Consider the following 21,412-nt stretch of genomic DNA (forward strand, 5'->3'; position numbering starts at 1 on the left):
TTTATTAGGTATATGTTATTACGTATATGAAGGGGTTCTCCCCTTAGTCAATACCACGCTCTTTACGTTAAAAGTTAAAAAAAATTTTGATTCACAAACCCCTGAATCACAAAGGCCGTTTAATTAGAATAGATAGCTCTTTTTAAAGCACTAAAAAAAAACTGTAGCGTAAAGAGCGAAGTATTGACTTGGGGGAGAACCCCCTCATATACGTTAAAATTTCTGTTCGTTTTAAGTTCTAATGTTCCTTCTTACATTTCAATTGAAAAAACTTGTTTTTTTTATTTAATTTCTGCTCATCTTTTAAATAATGCTTGGAAATCCGGCGCCCCCTTCATCGAAATAGCCCTTACCCAAAACAAACATCCTCTGAGGAACTTTTCTACAAAGTAACCCCCTCCTCTAGCCCCCCCCCCCTTCAGAAAAAATCCTTTCTGAAAATGGTTTTAGACGTCCCACGCTACAATACCTAATGCGGGCAGGTCCGGCGCCCCCTTCCGGGAAATTGCCTTACCACCAGGAAAGATTCCTTCACGAAAAGTTCCTCCAACATAACCCCCGACCCACCCTTCCCTCCCACTACCAGAAAAAAAGCTCCTGAAAACTTCTGTATACTTCCCAATAACCAATACTATATGTTAACATTGGGTAAAGTTCATATCTTTTAGCCTTCCTCTGGGAAATTCGGGGGATTAAGTCATCCTAAAAGACATATTTATCATATTTTCGACCATGCTGAACAAAATGACTATCTCAAAATTTTGATCGGGTGACTCTGGGAAAAAAATAAGCGTGGGAGGGGGCCAAGTTGCCCTCCATTTTTTTTGGTCACTTAAAAAGTGCACTAAAACTTTTAATTTCCGTTCCAATGAGCCCTCCCACGATGTTCTAGGACCACTGGGTCGATACGATCACCCCTGGGAAAAAAAAAAAAACAAACAAACAAATAAACACGCATCCGTGATCTTTCGTCTGGCAAAAAATGTAAAATTCCACATTTTTGTAGATATGAGCTTGAAACCTCCACAGTAGGGTTCTCCGATACGCTGAATACGATAGTGTGATTTTAATTAAGGTTCTGCAGATTTTAGGAAGTCTTTCCCCCTTTTTTTTAAAATCAGCCAAATTTTCTCAGGCGCGTAACTTATCATGGGTAGCACTAAACTTGATGAAAGTTATATATTTGAAATCAGCATTGAAATCTGATTCCTTTGATATATCTATTGGTATCAAAAACCTGTTTTCTAGAGTTTCGGTTACCATTGAGCCGGGTCGCTCCTTACTTACAGTTCGTTACCACGAACTGTTTTATAAAAGGTAACATGTTTATTGATCGAAGGATAACTGACAATTATTTTTTAATGGTGTAAGAGTGGTCAGAAGAGTGAAAGGACGCAAATTATTTTACTTGCACTCTTTTTTGGCCTTGATTTGAACTCTTTAGACGTCGGCAGTTGGCAACCTTGTTTAAAATAACACATAAACGTCTCTAGTATTGGAGAAAACTACTACTACTACTAACAACTCATCGCAGCACCAAGCCGCCTGAGGCCAACACAGCTACGCACGCTCCTCCTCCACCCCAATCTATTCAAAGCCACCCTTTTTACACCCGTCCACGAAGTTACCATTTCCTTTAAATCTTTCTTTATGACGTCCTCCCACCCCAGACGGGGACGACCTGCTTTCCGTTTAGCCCTAGATGGTTGGCCGAAAAGAACAATCTTCGGCAATCTGTCATCCTTCATCCGCACAACATGCCCTAACCACCTCAACCTTTCTTTCATTATAGACCTAGAAAGCGGTATTGAACCACATTTTTCGTATAGCCTATTGTTTGAAAGACGGTCAGTCAGCCGAGTACCCAGAACAATCCTTAAGCAATTTCTCTGGAAAACATCTAGCAAATCTTCATCCGCTTTTCGGAGAGTCCATGCTTTAGAGCCATATTTGACCATTGTCATCACTGTAGCTTCTAATATTCTAATCTTGATTCGCAGACTTATCTTCTTGTCCTTCCAAACTTTTTTTAACTGTGAAAAAACAACCTGAGCCTTGGATATTCTACTTTTAACATCTTCACTGCTCCTACCATCTTTACTAATAGTACTACCAAGGTAAGTGGAGCTGTCAACCTGATCAATCTTTTCGTTGTCCTACGTCATCTTTTCATCTTCACTAATTCCTAGCCTTAGTGAAAACCACGCTTTGATAATTTTTACCCAGCCACTGGCTACAGCTGTGATAATTTTTGTTACGCCTTTTAAGGATTCCCCATCAAAATTAATTTTTAAAGGCTTATTGGTTTACTGATTACAAATCCGAGCATAATATTGAATTATAGACACAGAAATCCAGATCAGCCAAGTACATGTTAAATGAATGGAGATTGTTTCACGCCTTTCTGAATATAATAATCAAACTATGAGTAATTTCCATAATTTATGACACATGTTCCTGGGACCGCGTGACCATTGTCCAGATATATAATAACATCAAACCTAAAAACACTCTTACAGTAATAGTTACTGCAGGACAGTGACTCTACTAGAATTCTCCTTCTGAGAAGGAAAATTGAAGTTCGAGTCACTCTGTAGTAGTGAGCATGCGCACTCTAGCTAAAGTAGAGTGGCACAGTAAATACCACGGCCTAAATATCGCGTTTGGTCATCAGGACCTGGCAGTTGGAAGCCATAATCAATATTATTCCTCCTAGCTTCTTCACTTTTACCGTGAAATCTTTCCTCGATATCTGGTCGCCCAAATAATTTGCTTTTCTAAATTATTTTTTTCGCCTTAAATTTATCAAAATTCCACTATATATTTTTTTCTTCCGTTTTTTAAACAATATATAGCAACTCTAAACTGACACAATAAGATAACGTAAATAAATGAAGAAAAACGAGGTAAATCGTAGCCAGTGATAGAGAGAAAAATGCAAGTAGAAGTGACCCTATAACTCGTGTCACGCACCCCTGCTGCCACCTATAACTTTTTTGCACTCCAAATAAGGGCATAGCCTCCCTAGGGAGAATGATTGCGTAATCAGTCAATGACCTCTTTTTCCAAGGTCGATTTATTTGATGTTTCTATGTGTAATAACTCCAGAACGAAGGTTGCAAATGCGCATTGAATTCTAATGGGAACAATGTTATTGATCTAGGACTCAAAGGGGAAGTGAATTTCCGACAACTTGATTGCGTAATCAATCGCGAATGTCAAGGTGTCCAGAAATAGTATTTGTTGTTGTTGTTGCTCTCACCAAATGTTATCAGTTTCCCGGAAACAGTTAGATCACGTGTTTCCTTCTCAGCCAATCAGCGAGTCGGTTACATCCCCCTTCTCAGACAATAAGAGGGCTTGTTACATATGGTTTTCCCCGTTACATAACAATTCGCCCATGAGATTTCGTATATAACGGACATGCAATGTGATTAAATTATCAGAAAGTATTGTGACACAATGGATAGAACACACGAAATTATTGATGAACTTGAAGCCTTGGCAACTTCAATTTACCATGTAAGTTCTGTTTTCATTATTTTTATTTTAAAAATAAAATTTTTTTCCTTGGTCACCCTCTAATATATTCAATTAAACCCCCCCCCCCACATACAATACAAACATCACTTTACAATCTTCATACTCACTAGGAAAACATAAAATATATTCTTTTACCCTCAAAACCTTACACCATCCCCCATTGTTTTACAATCAAATTCTAGCAAAAAAGAAATAATTCTCTGTGGAGAAATTATATCCTTTCTCTATTGTGATTTAAAGTGTCCACTGGCTTCCGTCACTGTTGTTATTAACACGCTCTGGTTTTACACAAGGCTCTCCGGCGCGAGGCCGAGAATTAGTTGTCACCCTTTTTAAAGCACTTCCTGCTCATTAGCAGTTTAGTTTCCAAAGATTTCACAGATTCAAAAGGACACGACTAAAAACATTTTTTTTATTTATTGGATAACTGAAAAAGAATCATAGCTTAGATCAATGCTTTGATGTTTGACTAAATATACACACTTTCAACGTTTAGTATTAGGGGGGGTGGATTTTCTTCAAACAAACTAGGCAGGCTTTTGAACAGCTCAGTGAGCCATAATTCTCAGATTCAAAAGGATGCGATATCTTTTGGTGGGGGGGAGGGGGTATTTTTCCAGGTCTTGTCTCCGGGATATTTTCCGTGGGGGTTATTTTCCTCGGGATGTTTTTTCTGTGGGTGGGGTAAATACCTGCTATCGTAAAAGGATATGGAAAGATAAAAAAATACCGTTAATACTTTAAATGCATCAAACAAGGCATGTTCAATGCAGATTAAAACCAGAAAAGAACAGAAACGCATAAAAATAAGAAATTATACCGACTTATATAGGCTGGCTTTTGAACGGCTCAGTGAGCTGTAATTCTCAGATTCAAAAAAGGATGCAATTAGTATATTTCACGAAATTTTTACGTTGTGCTTTCTTAGTGATAAACTAAACAAAATTATATGGATGAGGGTACTAACTTTCTTTCTGTGAAAAGGGGACAAATTATTTTGATACTAATTTTTTCTCTTCTTTTTAAGGCCAATTATGAAGAATGTATGGCGCCGCCGCCCGCTAAGAAAGCCAGAGTGGACGAGACAAGACCATCCATTATTAAGTACGCTGGCTCGACCCCAAAACAAGTGCAATCATCTGTACAAGAATGTAACGCCGCCGGCCCGTCCACCTTCCATCATACGTTGTCTGGGCCTTCAAAAGCTGCCCCACTTATGCAAGGTCAGGAAGTGCCCCTCCAGCATGCACTACCTGGTCCTTCGGGTGCCCAAGCCCAGACGGATTATGCAAATGTAAGCATTTTTTCCTACCTATCTATTTCTTCCATTGTTTTTTCTTTTTCAATCCCAATATAAACATATCTCAGCGGGATATTAACCCCTCACCCCCCAACCATTGTTTTAAATTTCTCTCCCTCGGAGATATCTAAATATAATTTTTTTGCAAAGAAACCACTCTTTTCTAATCTTTGCTATCGCTTCGATATCTCATAAGCGAATATTTTTAGGTAATTTCTATTAATAATCACCGCCTTTGAAACTCAAAATGCTGTTTTTTCTAATCTTTACTATTTTCTATGCTTTCCCCCTATCTCCTCCCCGCTATCTCATAAGCGAATATTTTTCATGGGTAATTTCTAGTTAATTAATGCTCACCATTTGAAACTCAAAACCCCCTATTTTTCACAATTGATTATCACAAAGTTTTAAGAGAAAAGGACTGAGAGATTATTCCCATTTATCTATCTCTCACATATGGATCCCGTAATTTGCGCAAGGATATTTTTAAAATAGCCTTCAATCTTACAAAGCCTTGCCAATATTTTAGTGATCGGGAAACATTGTTGGCGATATACTGAGTTAACGGTTTACAGCATTTAATTGTACTGTTTTCTCATCTGAAGTTCGGTCTTGGAAATCGGAACACTGGCCCGATGGCTTACAATAATTGTGAGCTAATGAAGAGTTCACCGAACCTGTAGAACGGAATTAGAGAGAAACTTGGACTTATGCAGTCTAAGCGAATATTTCAACTTTTGGTGGACATTATGTAAATGGCTGGGAGCCACGGTGGGGACCGGGATGCGCCGATGGGTCCGAGAAGCGCTCGGGGGCAAGGTTAGGGAAGGACCGCAGGGTTGCAACACGGGTCTGGGACGGGCCACAGGGATGCGCCGGTGGGTCCGGGAAGGGCCAGGGAGAGCGCCGGTTTGATTTTCTTTCAATTGAATTAACCAAATGTTATTAAGCAATAATAATCCAAATTTTAACAGTAGGGGTGATTTGAACACTGAAAATAAGCCATTTTTTCATTTATAGATTATCCTGGTTCCATACTCGCCATCTCCCCCCTGCTCGTCAGTTGGAGAAGGAGAAGAAGATGCATCTTTGGAGTCCCCCAACAATTTAACATGGGACGATAGCATTGAAGTACCTTTTAATATTGACGAGTTTTTAGATGATTTTTTTACTAATTCAGATAATAGCACAGTTGAGCTGGTAGACTTGAGCAAAAATACCTTAAAATTTTTAGACTATTTTACCCGGTAATTAACAGGTAAGCCTCAAACCGTCTATCCCATAACGACTCCACTTCGAACAACTGAAGTGGAGCATTCGCCAGATATTGTTGAACAACTGGGGGGAGGGGGTAATATACAAGAGGGGGAGGGGGGTACATCTTTCCCAGATTTTCAATTGTCGAATACAATTTTAAATAATATAGTTGTTTTCACTGCAACGTTTGGAGATCCCTTCAATACACTGATGGGGGGAAAATTTGTTTTTGACCCTGTAGAAATTGGGCATGCATATGTAGATAAAATTTATGCACTACTGGAGAATCACATTCAATGGTGGGGGGGTAGGGATTCAATTAAGGTCTCCATTGTTCTAAAGGTTTTTTATTTGAATGAGGGAAAAAGCGAGGTTTACTATCATTATGTACATTCCGAGATGCGTTTGGTTTATTCAAATTTAGAAAATTTTGGGGGTGTTTTCATGGATTGGGTCGATCAAATTATAACGCATCTCGAGAACTTGAATGAAAATGGGAGTGGATCTCTAGTTCTTTTTGTTGAAAATTTAAGTGTAAATATATATAAATTTAAGAAATATTTTATTTTAAGAGGGGGGCCTGGTGGGGCTGAAAGGGATACAGTTTTAAAATATAATCCAGATCTAGAGGGTTGTAAAGGTATCCCGAAGATCTGTTTTGAAACAGGTCAAAAGTATTTCCGATATGCTTTCCTCATCTCAGCATTCGAGCCTCTAGCTCGGGACGCTACCAAGACGAATTTAGATCACTGGGCTGTACATGGGAAGGAGGGGTCCAATTTCTCAATTGTAGATTTTTCATGCTTAGAGGGGAAATACGCAGTAACACTAAGATCTATTGATATGTTTTAAAGGGCTAATGCCCACTTAAATATCGGCGTTACTGTGGTACAATACGAAACTGAATTTGAAGATGGGACTCGTTCTAAAAAGAAGGGGGTGGTCTTCCCCGTAAGGAGCCCGTCAATTGATTTGGTTAAACACTGGGTTTGGTTGTTATACACGCCACCTAGTCAACCGAACACAATCGGTCATTTTAACCCTATCACTGACATTAGTAGAGTTCTGGGGGAGGGTAACAACATGCCTCTCTAGATTTTGGACTGAACTAAAGCTACAAAATCATATGAGGCATTGTAGCCGACATGGCTACCAGACAGTGGAAACGGTTTCAGGGGATAGGGCTATTCTACGATTCAAAAATTTCCAAAACACCCTTCTCCAGTGCAACAAAATATCTTTAGACTGTGAAGCTAAGCTGGTGGAGATGAATGACCCCCAATTTCCAAACCGAGTCAAGGAACATCGGGCTATTGCAGTGTCCTACGCCCACGCACAAAGAGACAGTTCTAATACCATGCAGTTGTTAGAAATAGTTGAAACATTGGATGAGGGGGAGTGCATGGTCAAGGCACTGACTAAACTGATTGGCACGGCTAATGGTGCTATTTCTCGTTTGAGAAATACCCATTATCAATTGGTTCTGTCTGCAACGTAGCGACCCGCGATTAAAAATAAAAACATCGGGGGGGTTTGGAAGGGGGAGTGTGTCGAGGTGTATCAGTGGACTACCAGCCAAAGTGGGGGGAGGCGGAACTTCCGAAATCATGATAAGTGAGGGCAGGAACTATTAACGGGAGGTAGTAATTGTAGAGGGGTTGCTTATCAATCTTGTAATTTAAATGTTAGCCAGCAGTTTTTTATCCCTTTTTTTATTAATAACTCTATTTCTGACTTAATATTTCTTGGACCGGCACGGTCAGATTGGCACAGGGTGGGAGGGGGAGTATATTGTCCATGGTTAAATAATTTATTTACCTACAACATAATTCCCAAATCGGCTGAGAGGTTGTTGCTTCTTGAACTGAAATGGCAGGCAGTGGATAATGGGCATACGTGTTGGAATAAAATCAGGTTTTTAGATTCCTTTAGTTTTTTCCCCAAGGCATTGAGTCAATTGATTCAAGTGCAAAAAAGCGACAATTTTGATAGCTTTCCCTTGCTTAAACAGCACTTTCCAGACAGTGAAATGTATGACCTGTTGACCTGCAAAGGTATATACGCATACGATTATTACTGTTCTGGCGCACGCTTAAGTGAGGAGAAACTACCTCCAATTGAAGCTTTTTACAATTCACTGACCAACAGTGAATGCACAGCCGAGGATTATGAGTATGCCAAGAAGGTATGGTCTAAGGACGATTGTAAAAATGGGTGGTATTATTGTAGACTTTACTGGGCCAGTGAAGTTCTTACTTTGTTGGATATAGTCTGTAAGGACAAAGAGCAAATATATTCAGAGTTCTAGTTAGATATACGATTTTATTTTTCCACACCCCATTTAGTGATGGATTTAATTTTAAAAATTAGCAGGGAGGAAATAGGCCTAATCACCGACCTAGATCAGCACCTTTTTGTAGAGCGTTCAATGCGGGGAGGGTATGTTTTTCATGGGGACCGCGTCTTATCAACCGATCCGAGCGGACAAAGCACCGGTGCAAAGTCAAATGCAGTGTTCTTGGACATGAACTCATTGTACCCCTCGGCAATTTCACACTACTCTTTGCCGTGTGGAAACTATCAATGGCTTGAGAATCCTTGTGAGTTCCCCGACATTACCACCGTCGAGGACAATGGGCCACAAGGATGGTTCTTTGAAGTTGACGGTCACATTCCGCTGGCGCTTCACGACTCAGTCAAAGATTTTGTCTTTCCCTGTATCAATCGGCCCGTGAGTAGGGACTCTCTGAGCCCCTACAATCGTTCATCGGTTGAGGATATGGGGATGCACTGGAATCCCTCCAAACAGAAACTGATTGCTGATTTGGACCTTAAAGAGAATATCGTTGTTTACCTTGTGCTTTTTCATTGTATGGCGAACAACGGTTTAAAAATCAATAAAATACACAGGGTCCTACAGTTCAATCAGCGACCCTACTTGAAAACTTTTATCGACACTTTTGTCGATAAACGCTCTAGGGCAAATTCAAAGGTGGAGAAGGAAATGTATAAGCTCATCCTAAATTCAGCGTTTTGCACAATGTGTGAAAGCGTTCGTAATAGATCTCGCTGCGACGTCGTGACTGACCCTCTAGAGTGTGGACGAATTATTGCCGACCCCAATTTTACATCGTTCACGAGCATAGAGGCCGGCATGGTTCTTCTACACAGGCGAAAGCGAAATGTAGTACTGAACAAGAATATTGCAGGCGGCAGGTCAGTACTAGAAATTTCAAAAAAGCTGATGCTGTCGTTTTTTTACGATGTGTGCAAGGTGCAATCGCCACGGGAGGGGGAGGTTCAAGTTTACTATGGTGATACAGATTTTCTGCTGATAAAGGTAAATGGGACTGAAGATTTATTGGGTGATTTGCAAAATGGAGTACACATCAGCTCACAGATGGATTTTACCAACTGGAATCCATCACTCTACCTCGAGCTGGTGAAACTTCAAGCCCCCAACAAACTATTAAAATTAAAATCAGATACGGGGAGTGATTTGATATCCAGGGGGGTGTTCCCGGGCCCCAAAGTTTATTGAGTTGAAACACATATAGGGGATGAAAAGAAGACATGTAAAAGGGGTGCCTAAATACTTTGTAAAAAGCAATTTTCAAATGAGTGTGTACAGAGAGTGTGTAGAAATTAGATCAGTGCCAAGAGCTCAAGTGCTTACAAGTCGCTCGCTACAGTCTAGAAATTATACTGTGGGAGTGGAAAAAAATGCATTATCTTGTTTATCTGACAAAGTCTCTGTGCTCGAGAATGGTGTGAGTGTTCTACCCCATGGCCACTACCGTATTTCAGACCGAGTTGAATGCATTGACTATCGCAATCAACTTGGTCTAAGTAAATTAACCTAACCTGACTAACCACTAACCACCACCACTGAACCTCTTATAAATTAAATGCCCCAATTTTCACTACCTTAACTCAACCTCATCTAACCCAAGCACTAACTCAACCACAACTAACCTACAGTAGCAGTGACGACAACTATTCTTTTTCCACCGCGGTTCCCGGGGGGAGAGGGGGTCCCTTCCCGCGGCCGCCCAGGGGGGTGGGGGGGTCCCGCCCACGGCCGGCCGGCCTTCGCCCCCGCGGCCCCCGGGGGGGGATCCCACCTTTAAATTCATAATGTTCAACTGTGCTAGTAGTTCCAGGTGTTTTCTGTGTTTTTGTTTTACAAAATGTGTTGTATATAAAAGTGTGTTTTTTTTGTACAGAAATGTGTTTAATTTTAAAATAAGTTATTTAAAATATTGACAGAAATGTGTTTAAAGACAATAATTGCTTCTGATGGGCAAAAGTGTTTTATATTGTACATAAAGTGTTATCGTTGTTCATGTTGAACAAATAGAGTTTTCATGATGACCATGAAATTTTGTCAACTGTTCCTGTTGAACAAGTGTTATTATTTTTATCGTTGTTCATGTTGACTGCAAATATTTGTTTTCATGCAGAGCTGAAATAAATGCTGCCATGAAATATTGTTTTTGTTGTTCTTGAATAGATAGATCTATGGGGAAATTACTACTTATTCATTGAGCACATATGATTTACAGTTAGTTGTAGTCCGACTGTTGTCAGCAGCAGCATGTATCAATTTAAAACACCCTTCAGATCATTTCTGTGTGGTCCCTCAATGTCGGGAAAAACAACTCTTTTAGCTAGAATAATTCAAAATTGCGATAAAATGTTTTTGGAGAAACCAAAAAAAATCTACTATGGTTCTAGTATTTGGCAGGAGTCCTACGATAAAATAAAAGCTATTGACACAACCATACCAATACAATTCATATGGTGACTTGATTTTTTCAATAGCATTGAACCGAACTTGTGGCTGATTATTGATGAGTTGGCTGAATCCATTGAACAGTTCTCACATGAAATGATACAACTGTTCACTGTTCGGTCCCATCATGAAAACATTTCCGTTACTATGGTTCTACACAATCTGTTTCATCAGAGCAAGTGTATGCGAACCCTTGCTTTGAATTGGACCATATATATTATCTGTCGAGTTGTTCATGATTCTAGCTCACTCATAACTCTCAATAAGCAGATATACCCCGGCACCCCTAAATTTCTGTTGTCAGCGTACACTCAGGCGACTAGCATACCCTACGGTTACATTTTGCTGGATCTTAATCAGAGCATGCCCGAGGATCTACGTGTAGTCACCGACATTTTCAACAATGAAATTACAGTATATCTTCCGGTGAACAGTAGAAAAGACTATTAGTCGCCATTATGACACTGAAGAAACTACACAAACAATGGCATCTGTTTTCCGTTTTAAGCACTTCAAAACCCTTGCTTAGGAAGGCTATACTAAAACATGGGGTTGACAATGATTTCATTAATCTAATATCTGAACTTTGTTTAAATTTAACTGAGGGCAATTTTCAACTGCCAGAAGATGTTAGACAACAGACAAACAAACATCGTACAAGTGTCCGCGCGTGGGCTTTTAAAAAAAAGGGCAAAAAATTTAAAAGAACACGACTCCTTCAGGCGGGCGGTAGCTTTTTCACACTTTTACTACCGATAATTGCAGGACTTGTAAACAGTTTTCTCTAGAGAATGGCAAAACCATATAAATTGACACCATTTGAACTTGTCCTCTCGCCCATCGAACATTTTGAAGACAATCTAAGCAAATTCATTAACGATGAGAATATTGCCGATGACAAAAAACTGCTTTTACTTCAAGATGCATTGCGACGTGTGGACAAACATAAACCTTATCGTGAGAGACCCGTCGCCACTGATCTCTCTAAACAGGAAACATCTCCTCAAGATTCTGCAGCAGCATCAAAGGAGAAGGAATTGAATTCGATTGTATTGAAAATTGGAAACCTATTGCCACTCCCCTATCGAGAACAGAGTAAAAGAGTAGTATCTTATCTCATGTTGGAAACTGGCGATCAAGTTCAAGTCGATAGCACAGGAAAAAGAATTATTATTTGGGGAAAAAGTTATAATCTAGTTGATTTAATTTGTGATATGGTGACGAATCGTAAAGGACTCTTATCCTTTGACGATAATCTATACACCTTTCTGTGTGTATCAAACTTCCCCAAAAGTCTTATTGGCAATAAGCAAATTCTAAAGAAACTAAGAGAATATAGTCCTCCAACAACACCATTAAAAAAAGAAGAAGATTCAATATTTGAAGATACTAGGAGCGTCACTGATTTTACAACACCTGTGGCTGCTAGTCAAAAGCAAAGACGAATTGATTCACCCGTCAGTGTGCAAAAGGGGAGTGGACATTACACTACGTGTTTACGCTCAAAATTGATGAAGTTTTGAAAGGTGTCTATGAAAATATTGGCGAAGCGGGAAGTTTAAGTTCTCCCAAAACGCTTTCCAAAGTCTCCGGCACCACCACATTGAAAAATGCAAAAGAGTATCTAGAAAATGAAGCGAGTTACACACTACATCGGAATCACAGGCTTCGCAGTAAACAATATCGACAAACTAAAGCCTTTTTCCCTCTGCATATAATGCAAATGGATCTTTTAACTCTAGACGCACTTCAACAACGTCACAATGCACCCTACAAATATATTCTGGTGGCAATCAGTGTCTTTAGTCGCTATGCCTATGCCATTCCACTACGATCAAAGAGAGGTGTTGAAGTGGCTCGGGCCATTGAAAGTATTCTAGAACAGGATTCATATAGAAAAATTCAATCGGATTGTGGCAGTGAATTTGTTAATCCCCATATGCAAAAGGTTCTTTTGAAATATAATACAACACTTTATCATAGTCACAGTCCGATAAAGGCTGCATTGGCTTAACGATTAATAAGAACGATTCGTATATTACTTTAAAGATATTGCACATTGAAAAATACGCCGGCTTTTATTCATGATTTAGATAAAATCATGTTGATTTATAATCAACGACCCCATCGATCTCTGTCCAACTCTATACCAACGGATGTTCACTACAACGAGAATACATTTGATGATTTTCTAAATCAATATTTAACCAGCAACGAGAAGAAGAAAAAGAAGAAGAAATTTAATGTTGGGGATACCCTTCGAATTAATAGAACAACCAATATTTTCGAAAAAGGGAACTATTCTTGGAGTACCGAACTGTTTAAAGTGTCCAAAATTCTGGACACTAAGCCCAAGACATATCAAATGCGAGACACCAACGATGATGAGAGTCTCGGTTTTGATGAATATGAACTGTAAGAAGTTAGAAACACTAGTGAAATTTATCAAATTCAAAAGATATTAAAGAGTCGTACACGCTATGGCAAGAGACAGTTGCTTGTTTGCTGGCTAGGATACAACTCAGATTTTGATTCTTTGGTCAGTTCTGAAGATATTAACAATGCCCAATGATTTCTATGTGAAATTAAAGTACTATGTTTCCGTTCCTCTCTATAAGAACCTGAATAGAACAATTGATTTTTGGACAAAAATCTCTACTACCAAGAAATTCGACAACAGAAAGTATGAATTAGCTCTTGTCGACTGTATTCTCAAAAACGACAGAGACATCCTGAGAAAGGATCGTAAATATGATATAAAAATTAGACCATATGATTGGCCGCCGCCATCAACAGGTGATCAAGAACAAATTCAAAAAATCAATTGGATGGATTATCCATATATTGAATTATCCTACGAGGAACTCACCTGTATGAATGATTTATGTCGTTCTATTAATAAAAGAATTCCCACTCGTAAACAGGGGGCTTTTAATTTCAACTATTCAAAGGAGGAGGGCAAGATATCTACATTAGTTCACCTATTGCCAGTGAAAAGGTTATTCTCAACGATAATCTAAAGGATGTTCTTGGTTTTAAGCTCAATATAATCAATGGTAAAAGTGCCGGAAACACTAATTTCATTTTTGCTGACTATCCGCCTGCCTTCTCCACGGACACCTGTATATTTCTCTACGCCTCATTTGTGGAAGCATCTCGGGTTGTTAATTCAAATGTTTCCCTCCTACGAGTTGTTGAACGAAAAACGAATCAAGAACATATTCACCACTACAATATAAAGCATCTTAAGTATATTCCCGTAAACACTTCCTATTTGGAACTCTGTCAGTTAACACTAAGAACCAAATTGGGTGATCCCATAGTAATTTCACAAGGGTTGGCTGTGATTACATGCCTTTTTCGACCCATCTCTCAACAGCAAGATGTCTAATAAAAAAGTGGTATTCACTTGTCCTGATATTGACCGCTATGTTAATACTCTTGGCCCAAGACAACAGGGCAGTGGAATGCACTATTACAAGGGTCGCTCGTCAATGTCTGGCTACGGTCTTGGCAGTTGGTTTGCTAATCTGTTTCGCTCTTCACTACCACTGGCTAGAAAATATCTTGTACTGGCTGCGACAGATTTTGCATCCTCTACACTATACGATTGGGGCTCTGGCAAGGATTTTAAAAAAAGTGCTACGGAAAATCTTAGGTCCAGTACGCGAACCCTTGGCGAGAAATTAAAACAAAATGGTAAAGGTTTAAAAAGGTCAAGAAACACTGCATCACTCATCAGTCTCTACTCAGGTCGGAAACAAAAGACATCATCCCTTTTGTCAAAGAAAAGAAGGAAAAAACCGACACGTAGTGTAACCAGAAACCCCAGGAAGAAAATTGTTAGATCGAAACTAGATTTCTTCTCATAAAATGTCCTACCTACCGCATAAGGATTCTCAAACTTCAATGACCGCCTCATTGAATCTATTCAATGCAAAAAATGTTGATTTGAGAGTTAAGCACGGATACTATGAAGAATTTTATCCACTACAACCCCTCTCCGATAATATCCACTTTCAAATTTATTCCAATGAAGACTACTTTATGAACATGTCTTCAACATTTATAGATTTGCAAATGAAAGTCCGGAAATCCGATAATACAATGCCAATTCGGGGCGATGGGATATCCTATGAAAATTGTATATTGCATAATTTATTTCGTCAAATTAGTGTCTACATCAATGGCACGCTGGTGAACACAAGCTACAATCTCTCAAATTATACAAGCTATATGCAATTCATGCTGATGACACCCAAGTCATACAAGGAATGGAGAGGCACCTCCAATGGATATGAATATATTACTGATACTGATAGTACAGATGCACTTAAAAATGCTACAACTAGTGAATTACATCTAGTTGGAAAAATATATCATGAAATATTTAATATCCCCCAATGGCTGCCGCCCAATGTTAAAGTGGATATAAAATTGACGCTTGCACCATCCAATTTCATATTGAGAAAGGAACTTGCTGCCAATCCTGATGTGAGTCTCTCCCTCACCTCAGCAATACTACATGTACGCAAACAGCAGGTTATGAGTTCTGTTGCTTTGGCCGTGGAAAAACTGAGAGCCAATGGCAACAATATTAAACTACTTGTTCCTCATACAATCACCAATCAACGTCATATTGCCGTGGGGTCACGCACCTTCACCGATTCATCCTTTATCAATGGTGAAATTCCATCAAAACTTGCGTTGGCATTTGTAAAAAGCGCCAGTGTAATAGGATCATTGACTGAATGCCCACATAAATTTGAGATGGTTGGACTTTCATCTGTTGTTTGCAAAGCAAACGGTATTCCACTCTATAATCTATCTTTTGATAAATCCTATAGAAAACTGTACGAGTTGACCATGCAAACCCTAGATCCTGATTCTCAACTATTCGAAAATGGTATAACCGAAGATATGTTTGCTAAAACACATGGTATCATTGTACTGGATTTGTCGGGCACACAGGATATGAGTATAGTACGTACGGGGAGTGTGCGTTTAGAGTGTATATTTACTGATCCATTGGCTGAGAGTATTGCACTAATCTCACTAAATCAATGTGAAACCTATTGGGAAATCACTCCCGAAGGCAGTGTTCTACTAGACTTGACACCATGAACACCAGTCAAACAATCAATGTATTTAATATGGATCCCTACATGTCACAGTACAAATCCTATTGTCTGCCCTCGGACTTTCTTGGAAAAATTCAAAGCGCGAACAATACCTTGATTATTGTTAATAGCAGTCCGTCGACTGTGCTGACGGGTCATTGGTTGTGCATCTATCAAACAAAGAAGACGATTGAATTTTTCTATCCTCTTGGTCTACCCTATACATTCTACACGCCTCACATCAGCAACTATATTGAGAGCAGTGGGACAACAATTATTCAAAATCGAAAGAGGGTGCAGGATCAAACGACTAAAAGCTGTGGCTTCCATGCACTACTATATTTTGTGTTCCGATGTTGTGGATATACTTACATGCAGTGTCTCCTCATTTGTGTTGGCAATCCTCGTCTGATCGACTTTCTACTGGAAAATTTCAACTTTGACCTATATGGTATCGATTTCAGGGACCTAAGTGTACAGTAATTAAAAAATGTTAGTTACTTTGTATTTTAATAAAATTTGTACATATACAAAATTGTCTTTAAATTTTCATTTTAGATTTCTTCATCGTAAATGTATAGGCAGCTGTCGTGAACCACTAATGCTGGTAAATCATTTGGATTCACTCTATATTGATCTTGATTGACTGCAAAGTCAGGGTCACATTTTCTACAGTACAATGTAACTTCACTCTTGTCATATCTCTTTGTATAGTCAATGATACTATTTGCATTCATATTATGAAATTCACGAGTTTCAATCTGTCTATTTGAAGTAATATCACATACAGTGTTTTCAAATGGTGAATCACATTCCGTCACAGCCAAATAAAAATCACTTGGTTTATAGTCATAGTAGGTGGTGTCATCGCAACGATGACGTAGAAACCAGATTGTCTTGTTACCCCAACAGTTGAATCGTAGACCAGATTCCTCTTCCCAGAATAATTTAAATCCACGACGATACCAATCTCGTAGAAATAAACTAAAATCACGTTTAGGATTCTTTCCAATCATAGCGGGGTAAGTATTGTCCCACTGATCACATTTATCATAGTGACAAATGGAGCACAGGTGCCCTCTAGGATGAGAGTCACACACCTCCTCAAGACATGAATTACATCCTTTAATTTGTACTGCATAGCCTCTATGTAATTTACAAGGATTACATAATTTACACTTTTCACTATAGTCATCAATAATTGTACAATTCTCACATTAAATCCAACTGCCAAGAGTGTACATGCACAATGGACATATATAGAACATTTTTCGGTTTCCGATGTCAACTCACTCACAGCTAAAACGAAACTGATCATCCTCGCTCCATAAATTCAACGAGAGGGGCACGGGGGAGAGAGGAGTAGCTATGTGACGTTACCTTTTTCGAATGATGGGGGGAGCCATCTACATTGAATCCATTGGCAATATTTTCAATAGTATATCCACTATATGATTCTGCTTTGTTTCAATTAATATATCAATAAATTGACTATAAGCATTCGAGTTACATTTTAAAAGTTTCATACAATAGTCCAATGGGGGAGAATCACTCCTCATTATAATGTCAAGTGTTCTCTGACAAGAGAGTATCCTGCGTTGAAGAGATAACTCGAGAAAATCATCATCCAAAATCAAATGTTTTTCCATGAACACTAGATTTGATCTAATTCTCTCTTTCTCAAATTTATTCATTTTTCAGTCCTTTCACTCTGACTGCTGACTCTAGACTGAGCCTGATTCGTTAGCCCTGATCAGAAAAGAAACAAAACATTTTCGATTTCAAAACAATTTTATTGAATAATTACAACAACATCAATAATACAGAGCATGTACAATTAACGATACCGTTTATTGTCTTCGATATGTTTCACCAATGCACTTAAAGCACATTGAAGTCTATTCACATGTGCTATATCAACTTTAGAGGCAAAACATAATTGATCCTCCATTTTAAATTTGCTCAAGGATATCACATATCTTGCATATACTGCATCCCATTCCAGACAAAGACGTGATCCTTTCGTGATTTCCACTGCAATGTTTGGTGCTCTTGTACTATTATCATCAACTCCACTATCAGCTTCTAATAGGGTAAACATTCCACTCATCGCCATCACAAATATATATCCAAATGAGTAAAGTCAAAACTGTTCTTCTCGCTCCTTTGAATTCTATTCACAGACTAATAAAACTCTAGCAAAAATCCCTTCCTTATATTCCCTCCGCCGCTAATATGTAAACAAAGCCCTCTGATTGGCTGAGAAGGAAACACGTGATCTAACTGTTTCCGGGAAACTCATAACATTTGGCGAGAGCAACAACAACAAATACTATTTCTGGACACCGTGACATTCACGATCGATTACGCAATCAAGTTTTCGGAAATTCACTTCCCCCTCGAGTCCTAGATCAATAACATTGTTCCCGTTTGAATTCAATGCGCATGTGCAACCTTCATTCCGGAGTTATTACAAATAGAAACATCAAATAAATTGACCTTGAAAAGAGAGGTCATTGACTGATTACGCAATCATTCTCCCTAGGGAGGCTATGCCCTTATTTGGAGTGCAAAAAAGTTATAGGTGGCAGCAGGGGTGCGTGACACGAGTTATAGGGTCACTTCTACTAATGCAAATATTTCTGCTGAGACCTTATTTAGGAATGGTTAGTATTATTTTGATTAGTTTTAATAATAAAATATTATTTTGAATCAAATTTATGAGAATTTTGGAAACTAGCCTGACCCCCCCCCCCAAAAAAAACGGCGCCGGATTGACATAAAACTGCACAATTGAAATCGCCATGGCCGAAAACCCTGTAAAGAAAACTTACAACTCCCTGGCTTTAATAACAAGGAAAATCACTTTTTTGCCCGGGTAGCGCTGATTTTTTCCTTTCTTTTCCTTTCTTCTTTCTTTTCCTTTCTTTTCTGCACCGCTAGCATAGCACTTTAACTTCACAGAGAGTTGTTTAAGGCCTCATTTTAAAGGAAAAAGGTATATTTAGTGCCTTTTGTAACTAGCAAATCATAATTAAATATAAAATACAATTTTTTACAATAACTAGACTGAACATGTTAGATATGTCCTTTAGGCATGACATTGACGATGTGCGGTTAATGTATGCAGAGCCGTTCCTTGGGTTGGTGGCGCCCGAGGAAATATTAGTTTCAGCGTCCCACTCCCGACTCAAATATAAGCAAAAAAGCGAATCAAAGGGAAAATCCCTTTTAAGCCATGGAGCCCAGGGCAACTGCCCCGGTTGCCCTCCCCCCTAGGAACGGTTTTGACTGCATGACAGCAGTGGTGAGACGATCGTTGCAAATTATATGTAATATCTGCATAAAGAGATGAATATCAGTAAAAAGGGACGGGAGTTGCATTTAAATGCCTCGAGGACTTCTATTGGTCAAATGTGTTTTATCTCTGCTCCTCGAAAAGTCGGAAAATCATGGAATTAGAAAAAACTGTCTTACGTTATGTCCTAGTGGTGTTATTTTCTTCTGTGGATAACCATATTAAGAAACTATGCAAGAAATGTATGAGCTAGCCAATATTCACACTGGAAAATCTCTTATCATGCTCTTGAAAGGGCGTTTATCACTTCCGGGAAATTGAATGAATTGAACACCTTATTTGTCATTCCATAGACGTACGAAGATGATTATAAAGTAGTGTACGTTTGAACGTGTCTTTAAGTTATATGTTGATAAAAATCAATATAGGTACAAGGCCGTTTCCAGGGGGGCTAGGGGGTTTGAACCCCCTGCCCCCAAATGTTTGTCCGACTCTTAAAAAACGTAACAAATGCTTTTTAAAGTTTTTTCTTGTAACCCTCCCCCCTGAAAAAATTCTTTTGTACCCTTCCCCCCGAAATAAATTCTGTATACGGCCCTGTATAGATACCTTCTTATAAAAACAAATGCTACTTCTTTGAATTTCAAGTCAAGTATGATAAATTAAATGGATTTCGTGTGTTTTTATATGCTGACTTTAAAACTAGTCAAAACCCGACTTATTTACAGGTCCTTCTATGGGAAAGCTTGGTGGGTCAAAGTGAACAACCTTGAGGAACAATTTCTAACTCAAGTATATTTATCCAGTTCCCAGTGGGTTTTTTCCCTTTTAAAAGTTTATTCTTTTTGCTCATCCATGTAGGGCCAAACGAAAAAATTGTTGTCTCAGGAGGGGGTGGGAAGACATCACAAGGAAGGATTTAAAGGAAACTGGAACTTTATAGGAGGCGGTAAAGACTGAAGCTTAGAAATAGTGAGTCTTAGAACTTTACTGAATTGTTAGCAATAGTAGTAGTAGTATAATATCGAACATGAACGCGTTAATGAATTTGCTAAACTATTTTTCTTTCTTCTTCTTTGCACGTTAATGATAATGAAATATTAAAGAAATTAAATATTCGCATGCAAAAAAGAGATTTTCCTTGCTGTTCAATGCTCAGTAAACTAGAACTTTTGATTCTCGTTCGAATGAGCTCTGTCCCGATATCCTTGGACCATTGGTTCGATACAGTCATCCTTTGGGAAAAAAACAACAACGAACAAATCCATGACCTTTCTTCTCGCAAAAAATATAGAATTCCACATTTGTATAGATAAGTGCTTGAAAGTAGATGCGCTAATTAGGGCGGGGGAGGGGAAATTGCCCCCTAGACTTTAAAAATTACCGCGAAGTCGCCGCTACCCCCTGTTTTAGGTATGTTTGCTCAATGTTTTTTTTACATCTTTATTAAAAAAATCGAAACATCTCCTTGCCCCCCCCCTATATTTTCGTGAAATGGCACTAAATTGGTTTATAATTATGATCTTCATGCAGTTAAGTTTTTGTGCGTTGAATTTTGACAGAGTATTGAAATTCTGATTAGGTAAATAAAGAAAAACTTTTAAAAAAGGCATCGAAATTTTGTTTATATACATTTCGTTACGTTTTTACGAGTCAGACAAACACTCCGGGGATTAAAACGGTTCCTTTCAAACTATGTGCCTATACGGTGCCTTGCAGCACCATGCCTCTGTTCTGTTATAACGAACCATCCAAAAGACTTGTAACGGACAATTGAACTATGAACTATCGTTGAACTAGGTAATTTTCATGTTTTTTTTCAGCGAATTTGGTTGGAAAACGGATGTAAATGTATTCTACAAAAATCATATACATGTACTACAGCTCTACAGAAGGGATCTCAGATATGCTGATTCTGATGATGTGATTTTCCTTAAGATTGCTTGACTCTTTTGACGTGTCCCTCCCCCTTTTTTGAAAATCAGACAGATTATATCAGGCTCGTAGCTTTTAATGGGTAACATTAAGCTTGAGATTTTTTTTAAATTTGGAATCAGCATAAAAAGCTAATTCTTTTGTGTATTAGTTGTTATCAAAAT

The 21,412-nt window shown here is 38.7% G+C and overlaps 1 protein-coding gene across 1 annotated transcript in view; it reads left to right on the forward strand.

Annotated features, from left to right (window-relative positions):
- The window catches only part of LanB1 (laminin subunit beta-1), a 233,786-nt gene that overhangs the window by 33,703 nt on the left and 178,671 nt on the right, over positions 1-21,412 (forward strand). The window lies entirely within an intron of this gene.

Source organism: Artemia sp. Qi Xiang Cuo, chromosome 16 (genome assembly GCF_049724085.1).
Source record: "Artemia sp. Qi Xiang Cuo chromosome 16, ASM4972408v1, whole genome shotgun sequence".
Taxonomy (NCBI): domain Eukaryota; kingdom Metazoa; phylum Arthropoda; class Branchiopoda; order Anostraca; family Artemiidae; genus Artemia; species Artemia sp. Qi Xiang Cuo.